The sequence below is a fragment of the Pristis pectinata genome, chromosome 1 (genome assembly GCF_009764475.1).
Source record: "Pristis pectinata isolate sPriPec2 chromosome 1, sPriPec2.1.pri, whole genome shotgun sequence".
Classification (NCBI taxonomy): Eukaryota; Metazoa; Chordata; class Chondrichthyes; order Rhinopristiformes; family Pristidae; genus Pristis; species Pristis pectinata.
In genome coordinates, this window is record NC_067405.1 from 92761458 (window position 1) to 92770996 (window position 9539).

General features: G+C 46.0%; 1 non-coding gene across 1 annotated transcript; it reads right to left on the bottom strand.

Annotated features, from left to right (window-relative positions):
- Positions 1-6457: 6457 nt before the first annotated feature.
- Positions 6458-6644, bottom strand: LOC127578938 (U2 spliceosomal RNA). The gene has a single exon (XR_007957599.1). It is a non-coding gene; the product is annotated as a U2 spliceosomal RNA (small nuclear RNA).
- Positions 6645-9539: the final 2895 nt, after the last annotated feature.

The following is a 9539-nucleotide window of genomic DNA, read 5'->3' on the forward strand; positions in this document are numbered from 1 at the left end:
GGTATGGATTCAGGATTTCAAGGGTTGTGTCAGATCGTCAGAGTTGTTCATGATCAGCTGCTATGGTGACAGGAGGCCAGGGACAGGACCTGATGAGGGAGGGGTGTCATGGCTAAGATATGTCGGGGAGGGGATGTGTGGTCAATGTTAAGGTTGCAATCATGCTGGGATATGTGGTTGGGGGGGGAGGCCAGAGAGAGAGCCGTTTTATTTTATTTCAAGAATAAACTTTATTTTTAATAAAAAATATATTCAAGAAAAACCCAGTGTATGGCTTTACGTTCGTAGTATCATTTAGTCTATACATGCACAGTGCTATTGACTCTATATGAAAGTAGTGTTAACATGTTTTTATGTATGTAGCACCATTGCCACACATGTGCCCCCCTGCCCCCCGAGAAATAATTGTAGTTGTTTTTATTTCAAAAATAAACTTTATTCCTAATAAAAAATATACAGTATACAAAAGAATCAACATGGTGCAAAACTGCAAAACTTTTACATTCATTATCTATACATTCAGTAGTGTTAACTTGTTTTATAAACCACAGCACCATTGCCACTCATGTGGCCCCCTGGGGTGATACACTATTTCAATGTTTGAGGGGCTTCCCCACCTGAGTCAGCCCCTCAGTGTCCAGTATTGGAAGGAGCCTAGACTGTGGTCCTTCCCCACAGAGCCTTTGCATTGGCTGCACCAAGCTTCAGTGCATCCATCAGCATGTACTCCTGCAGTCTGGAATGTGCCATTTGGCAGCATCCCATTATGGACATCTCACTGTGCTGGAAGACCAACAAGTTTTGAGCAGATCAAAGAGCGTCTTTCACCAAGTTGATGTTCTTCCAACAGTACTTGATGTCTGTCTTGGTGTGTGACCCTGGGAACAGCCCATAGATCAGAGAGCCTTCTCTTACCCAACTGCTTGAGATGAACCGAGACAAGGACCCTTGCATCCTTCTCCATACCCTCTTAGCAAATCCACAATCTGCAAAGAGGTGGGTGACCGTCTCTTCCCCACCACAGCCGTCCTGGGGACAGCGTGCATTGGGGATGATATTTCATCTGCACAGCAAGGATCTGACTAGGAGGGCTCCTCTCACCGCCACCTAAGTGAGGTCTTGGTGCTTGTTGGTGAGTTCTGGCGATGAGACATTCTGCCAGATGATTTGGACAGTTTGCTCAGGGAACCACCCCATAGTATCCATAGTATCCCTGTCCCACAGTGTTTGCAGGATGTTCCGCGCTGACCACTGGCTGATGGATGTGGTCAAAGGTATTTGCTTGGAAGAACTCTTCCACAAAGGACAGGTAGTGTGGCAACATCCAGCTGACTGGGACATTGCACAGGAACGGAGTCAGACCTATCTTCCACAACACTAGGGACAGGTAGAACCTCAGCATGTAGTGACACTTGGTGCCTATGTACTTTGGTTGCACACACAGCCTGGTGCAGCCACACACGAAGGTGGTCATCAGGATGAGGGCAATGTTGGGTACACTTTTGCCCCCATTCTCTGTACGTGATCCATCAGGCTCATTGCATCTTGGATTCCCAGATGAACTGGAAGACAGCCCAGGTGATTACTGAGGCAGAGGAGCGGAGGCATGGGTCACACCTGCACCAAGTACAGCAGCCCAGAGAGCACATCACGCCTGATGACCAAGTTCTTCCCAGTTATTAACAGAGAGCACCTTTTCCACTGTCCCAATTTTTGTTTGAACCTTTCCAATCTGCTCCAGCCAATTCTGCTCTGCCTCGCCCCTCCGAACCAGATCCCCAGCACCTTCAGGTCGTCAAACCTGATGGTGAAGGGGACGTTGAATTGGTTGGGCCATTTGCCGAAGAGCATGGCCTCACTCTTGCAGTGGTTGACTCTGGCCCCTGATGCCAACTCAAACTGGTCACCTATGCTGATCAATCTGCGAATGGACAGTGGATCTGAGCAGAGGACGACAACGTCGTCCATGTACAGAGAGGTTTTGACCTGGGTGCCTCCACTACCTGGCAACACCATCCCTCTTATGCTCTCATCCTTCCTGGTGGATTTGGCAAAGGATTCTATGCAACACACAAACAAGACAGGGGAGAGTGAATAACCCTGCCTGACTCCAGACTTGATGGGGAAGCTATCTGTTTCCCACCCATTGATTTGAACTGCACTACAGATATTTGTGTAGAGCAGGTGGATCCAATTTCTGATTCCCTTCCCAAAACCCATTTGGGAGAACACGTACATGTGTGATACACTGTTGACGGCCTTCTCCTGGTCCAAGCTGACCAAGCAGTCATCCGCCCCTCTGTCCTGCATTTAGGCAATGGTATCTCTGAGCAGCTCAAGCCTGTCAAAGATTTTCCTGCCAGGCACAGCACAGGTTTGGTGCTGGTGGATCACTTGTCCCAGAGCAGACTTGACTCAGTTGGCAATGGCCTTGGACAGGATCTTATAATCCACATTCAACAGTGAAATGGGTCTCCAATTTCTGATGTCCTCCCTCTCTCCTTTCTGCTTGTTGATAAAAGTAATGATGCCCTTCCTCATGGAGCTGACTTGCTGCCAGCCAGAAGCACAATGCCATACACTTCCAGCAGGTCCAGGCCCATCCAGTCCCACCCAGTCCCACAGAGTTGAGTACCACTCTGCCGGTAAGTCGTCGCTTCCAGGAGTTTTATTCGAGCCAAAGGAATGGATGGAGCCAGTCAACTCCTCCAGGGTCAGTGAATGATCCAGACTCTCCTGCTTGCTGTCGTCTAAAGCCTCCGTGATAGAGGACAGGAAGTTCCGGGAGGCTGAGTTGTCTGTGACCTTTCTGTCATACAGACCAGACAGAAGGATCTGCAGATCCTCAATATGTCTGTCTACAAGGATGTTACTGAGCTGTCCTCTTCCTTGAGGCTGTAGATCACAGAGCTCCCCTTGCAAACCTTTTGGAAAAAGAAGCGCAAATATGTCTCATCCTGTTCCACAAAGCGAACTCTGGATCTGAAGATCATCTTGGAGGATTCAAAGGCAAAGTGTACAGCTTGCCAGCTCTTCACCTCTTGGAGTTCCTCTCTCATATCCACCCCCCCCCCCCCCCCTTGACTGCAGAAGGAGAAGTTATTGAAAATCTGTCTGGAGTTGGAACAAGTTCCTCTGATTCTGTCTTGTTTTCTGAACATCTTTGAGGATGGAGAACCTCCTGATGTTTTCCTTGGTTGCTTCCCACCAAAGAATCGGAGAGTCAGAGAGGGGCTTCACGGTTCTCCAACCTGTGTAGTCCTTCTTTAGTTCCTTAATGTTCTCTGGGTTCAGCAGCTTGATATTCAACTTCCACTTCCCCCTGCCTGCCTTCTGGTCCTCCTGTAGATGACAGGAGTTTCGAAGGAGGCAGTAGTCAGAGAATAACACTGACGTGACGTCAGTGGATCTGACCGTGACTGTCTTTGACATAAAGAGGAAGTCTATCCGGGACCGTACTGAGCCATCTGACCTCAACCAAGTGTGTTGCAGCTGTGTTTCACCTGCAGGGGTGCTAAAGGCATTGAAAAACTTTGCATCTTTAACCATTTCCGTCAGGAGTCTGGAGCTGCTGTGCAGTCTCCTGTCGGCACTGCCAGATCATCCAGCCATAACAATGATGCAGTTGAAGTCACCTGTCAGAACAACCAGTTGGGATGCCACCAGCAGCAGTGGGAGCTGCTGGGGGACAGCTAGCCTCTCGCTTGGCACGGGTAAAGCGTACACTTCGATCAGCCAGAGTGGAGTGTTATGGTACCTTACATCTGCCACAAGGAGACACCACCAACAACCTCTTTGACTTCAATGATTAAGAATTTGCCTCCCCGCAGCAGAATACCCAGGCCAGATGTGAGACAATCATTGCCCCCCGACCATATGAACAATCCATGGGACCAGCATCATGACCATCTCCGATAGTTGCGGAGGTGTGGCAGCCCATACTCTCTAGAAAAGTCATATCCGCCTTGACCTTGGCAAGGTATTGCAAAGCGTTAGCACATCACCCAGTGCTCTACACACTGCGCACTTTTAGTGAAGCCAGTTTTATCTCCATATGTATTTTGGAGTTCAGAGTTTACAAATACAGTCCATTGTCAATCAGTCTGAGCCCTCATGCCCACAGCCTTGGTGAATTGCAGCACTGTTTTCGGCCTCAGATACTGGAAATGGTCTCCCCCAGGTTCTGAGGTTCCTTGCAGCAATGTAGTGGTGTCACTGGAGGGAGAGCAGTCTGTGTTTCTGTTCCGGCCTCTGACTGTTCTGTGCCCTCCATCTCCTGAAGCTAGGGGCTGAAGGCCTCTGTGCTGCTCCTGGTCTCCCATAGCTGGGGGGAGGCAGGCTTGTTTCTTCCCTGGCTTATCTTTGTCTGTAGGCTTCCTTCCTCCTCTTTGTCTGCTCCATTTTGACGCTTTCTCTGCCTGTGCCATCTGTTTCCAGTATTTGCTTCATCCTCTTACAAGGAGAGATTGCTGGCATCTGTCTGTTACATAGCTCTTTTGTACCATTACTCATTCTCAGTGGCTTGTTGTCTCTCGGGTGGTCTCTTCTGGGACTTCTTCCTTTGCACCACCTGCCATTCCTTTTCTTGTCCCTCTGCCATCCCCTCTTCCATTAACTCCTCCTTTTGGGGAGGGGCCAGGGGGCTTCTGGCTGGGGTTTGGGAGCTCCAGGTGGTCAGGCTTTCCTTGCTCCTCCTGGTCTCAATCTTTGCCAGGGCCTCTGCACTGGTAGGGGGTGTGTCAACGTTCCTGGGGGGGTTGTTGTTGGTGCTAGCTTCCCCTCTTATTGCCTGTGCGTAGGTGCAGGCATGTTTTGGGCAGGCCTTTTAGAGGTGGCCTGCTTCCCTGCACATGTTGTAACATTTGCTTTCCCTGTAGTCCTTGGTCTGGTGGCCTTCCTGCTTGCAGTTCTTGAAGATGACTGCACTGCACTGGGCCGCCACATGTCCAGGTTTGTTGCAGTTGCGACACACACTGGGTAGTTCTGCATATACCATGTACCCGTGGTTCCCTCCTATGGCGGACACCAAGGGTGGGTTATAATGGCTCCCTTATTGTCCAACCTTAACTTGACCATCAGAATCAGAGGCTGCCCCCCAGAACACTCTATGCAAAGATGCATTTCACTATGTGTTTCGATGTACATGTGACTAATAAAGAAATCTTTAAAAAAATCTTATCACTGTCTTATATGATGTGAAAATTGTTGTTTTGCAACAGCAGTACAGTGCAAAGACATAAAAGAACTATAAATTACAAAATAAATAAATAGTGCAAAAAAAAAGGAACAATGAGGTAGGGTTCATTGGTTCATGGACTGTTCAGAAATCTGATGACGGAGGGGAAGAAACTGCTCCTGAATCATTGAGTGTGGGTCTTCAGGCTCCTATGCCTCCTCCCTGATGGTAGTAACGAGAAGAGGGCATGTTCTGGATGGTGAGGGTCCTTAATGATGGATGCCGCCTTCTTGAGGCACCGCCTCTTGAAGATATCCTCGATGGTGTGGAGGGTTGTGCCCGTGATGGAGCTGGCTGAGTCTACAACCCTCTGCAGCCTCTTGTGATCCTGTGCATTGGAACCTCCATACCAGGCTGTGGTGCAACCAGTCAGAATGCTCTCCACCATACATCTATAGACATTTGCAAGACTCTCTGGTGACATACCAAATCTCCTCAAACTCCTAACGAAGTAGAGCCGCTGGCATGCCTTCTTTCTGGTTGCATCAATGTGTTAGGCCCAGGACAGACCCTCCGAGATGTTGACACCCAGGAACTTTCCACCGCTGACCCCTCAATGAGGACTTGTGCGTGTTCTCCCGACTTTCCCTTCCTGAAGTTCACAATCATTTCCTTGGTCTTGCTGACGTTGAGGGCAAGGTTCACCTGGTGATTGATAGGTTAGATCCCAAACAGGTCCTTGATATCCACACAGCTTCCTTCTCCCACGACGTCACAAGCCAGGAAGGTGAGGACATCCACAACGGCACCTGTAGGTTAAATTTGTGCACCATTATCACATGCTCCTTCTTGGTGGGGAGGGTGAAGAGTAGCTACACATTCAACTGTGACAGCAAAACCTCATTCCCCTTCTCCTGAGTGTCCTGTAGCATCTTCTGCCATCTCACCAGGTACTTGAAGGTAACATCAAATTACCCATTACCTGGGAAGTCCTGGAAGCAGTAGATGTCCTTCACCTCAAACTTGTAGCCCTTCAGCAGGACCTTCTTGATGAAGAGGTCCTGGGTGAAGGGGTTCCTCTCGCTGAGGTCCTTCACTGTCACCCTGACAATATTGTGAACCCCTTGTCCTCCGCCCGAGATGCTCGTTGTTGCAGCCATCCTGATGGAGCTGATTGGTTATTGCAGGTTGTGTGCTGGAAAGAGGTGTTAGATTGGTTTCCCAATTAGGATCCACCTCTACGTCAGCAAGTTAAGCTCTCATCTTGCAGCCACTTGATCATGAGAGTCCCTGTTGTCTTTCTTCTTCTTCAAAATTTGTATTCACAGAGATCACCCATGAATCTGCCCACGTAGATCTGCCTCCATGATTCCCATCGCAGGAGATCAGCAACAGTGATCACCGACTCTCCCCTGCCAGGTAAGAACAGATACTACACTTGATCTTAGCCAAAAGGCCAAGAACTGTAGTGTAACATAACTTGAAGAGCAGTTATCTGCAGCCAGCCCCTTGTGCCTGCCTTCAATGACTGGGACCTGCTCAGGCAGTCCCCTTTAAATCATGCCAAGACAGGCTTAGGTTTTGCTTGATTGGCCTGTGCTGTCCAAGACTTCTGATAGCACAATTGAATTTCCTGGAAATGATGTCCAAAGGTGTATTGTCTATTTTTGGATGTCAATGTGCATGCCTGGCATTTCCATCTGTTAGTGTCTTATATTCAGAGAGGACTCGGAAATAAGTTCATGACCAATGCATATGTACCTCATCATGTTCAGCAATCAGTTTCTCAACAAAATTCTGTTGCACATTGCATCTAAATGCTGCACTGTAATAGAATTTCTAAGTCATTCTCTTTACTATTCTCCTTTGCAATTTTTCCACTGCCTCTTTTACTGTGTCCTTAGCAGCATTCCCTTTTGTGAAAACAGATGCAGAGAACTTATTCAGCCAGGCTTCCTGTCTTCATAAGATCTCCTTTTCAATCTTTCTTTCAACTGTGCTTTTTCTATTCCTATCTTTATAAAAGTTTCTGATGTTTCATTTAATGTTACTTACTTTACCTATTGGCAGACAGTTTCATTGCCTCTCATTCTTTTTTACCATCTTCTGCATTTTCTGTGTTCAATCGAGTTTTTTTACTGCATTTGAAACCTAACATTTTATCACAAGCCTTTCTTTTTATGTTTCATTTTAATCTCTTTTGTTATCCAGGGAGTTCTGGCTCATGGGATTGCCCTCATGGGTACATATCTAGTCTATGCAAAACTTTACAATAATTTGTGAAGTGAAACAAAAAGAGGTAAAACACCCAGTCAAAATGCAATTAGATGTCATGGTATGGAAATTCATGCACCTCAGGGACTACTGGACGGGCCTTTTCAAATATCTTTTAACTTCCTCTGAGAATTTAAAACAACTGATGAAAGAGTTGGAAATAAAATATCAGAGAAACTGTTGCTGGAAGATTTTGAGTTTGGTCTTTAAAAGGCTGAAGATTACAGGACTGACTAAACCCTGATGGGAAATGAGCAGTTTTATTCAATTTTTGAAAGTGGTGGCAGCCAACTGTTTCTGGAGCAAGACAGCAAGGTTAACCATAAGACCAAGTGAAAAGTATTAAATAGCAATATGTCTCAAAGACATTGCAGAAAAATCAAGAATAATGTAAACTGGCTAACTTTTTATTTGATAAAGTAAAACATTTGTAGTACTCTAGGATAGATTTTTGTCTCACTGTTTTTCACTGTGTCCTGGATGACAAAGAATCAAAGTTTAATGAAAACACAAATTGACTGTCTTCCTGCCCAAAACCAACCTGATGCATTTCTCAACTGGGCTTTATTTAATACAGTCAGTGCCCCTGCTAATACCTTTGACATCCTCTGACTGAGCATAGGGTCCCCTTGGAAATTGTTTGACTGTGTGCTTTATAAATACTGTGCTTTATCCCAGAAACAGGGTGGACCTAATGTGGGTGGGTGATAGGAGAACCAGGATGGAGTTGGAAAACAAACCTGAGTTCTGATGAATGGTCTACAACCTGAAACATTAACTGGTTTCTCTTTCCACAGATGCTGAGTTGTTCTAGCATTTCTGTTTTTGTATCAGGATGGAGTTGGTCGGCATGTGAGAGAGGATAAGTTGTAGATTAATAAGTGGGGGAATGGGATAAATGGGAATGTTCTGGGGAGCAGGGATAGACACAATAGGCTGAATGGCCTCCTTCAATGTTGTAAGGAATCTGAGAATTTTCTTGCCAGTTCCTAACCAGCTACCTCTCTTCAAAGTGCCAGCTTGGGCCCTCGGAGGAGGCATTGGATCAGTCGACTGCCGATCTGGTGTTGAATATCAAGAGAGTGCTGCACTGTTAGAAATACCATCTTCTGGATAAAATATTATACCAAGGCCTTGAGATGCAGGAGAGTTATCCCGGGAGTCCTGGCAAAGTTTATTCCCCAATCAACATGAAATTAAACATCTCCTCAGCATCACATTGATGTTTGCACAAGATTATTGGACACAAACTGCCTCAATTTCTACAATTATTACAATTCCAAATAATTTCATTGGCTGCAAAACATTTTGGGAAGCCAAATGCTTCCTTTGTTTTCTGTGAGTGTTCGTGCCAAATTTACAGTTTACAGCCAATGTATGAAATTTACAGCAATTGGTGGGAGTGAGCAGTGAGTAATAAAGAATACCTATGTGCCAGAAGATCCACAGATCAGATTTCAACAGCCACAGACCATGTGGTGTAGAAATGGGTCTCAAATGACTTGTGAAGGAAGGCTTCTGTGCATTTGGGTATAGATTTATATACTGTAGATGCACAAATGAGTTCAACACAACTAATATTATAAAGGTGGATTGTGTATTGCTTAACATTACTGCACATGTCCAAAGCTTTTGTGCACCATATGCAGAGAACCTGAAAGTAAATTAGTAACCTGTGCAACCGACACATGAAAGACCTGACCATAATAAGCAATCAAGTTTTTAATGAATTTAATCACATTACATCATGCAACTGAATTTTTCTAAACCTGAATTTGATTGCCCAACACCCACAACCCAACAAAAAATTATTTGGCTTGGATCAGCAAATAACCACAAAAAATTCACACAAAATAAGAGCTGTACCTTGGTATGGCTTGTTCTTCTTTGTTGTCATTTTTTGGAAGATATTTACCTTCACTTAACTGAAGGCAGCTTATTGGGCGCCTGTTGTCAAGTCATGGAATGGCAAGCTATCATCTCAGGTGCCTGAGGTGTGGGAGGAAAGCACTTCCAGCTCAAGACAAGTGCCAGTGTTCACATTTGCGCCTTTATTTTAATAAACTGGCCCAGACTCAAAAGTAGAACA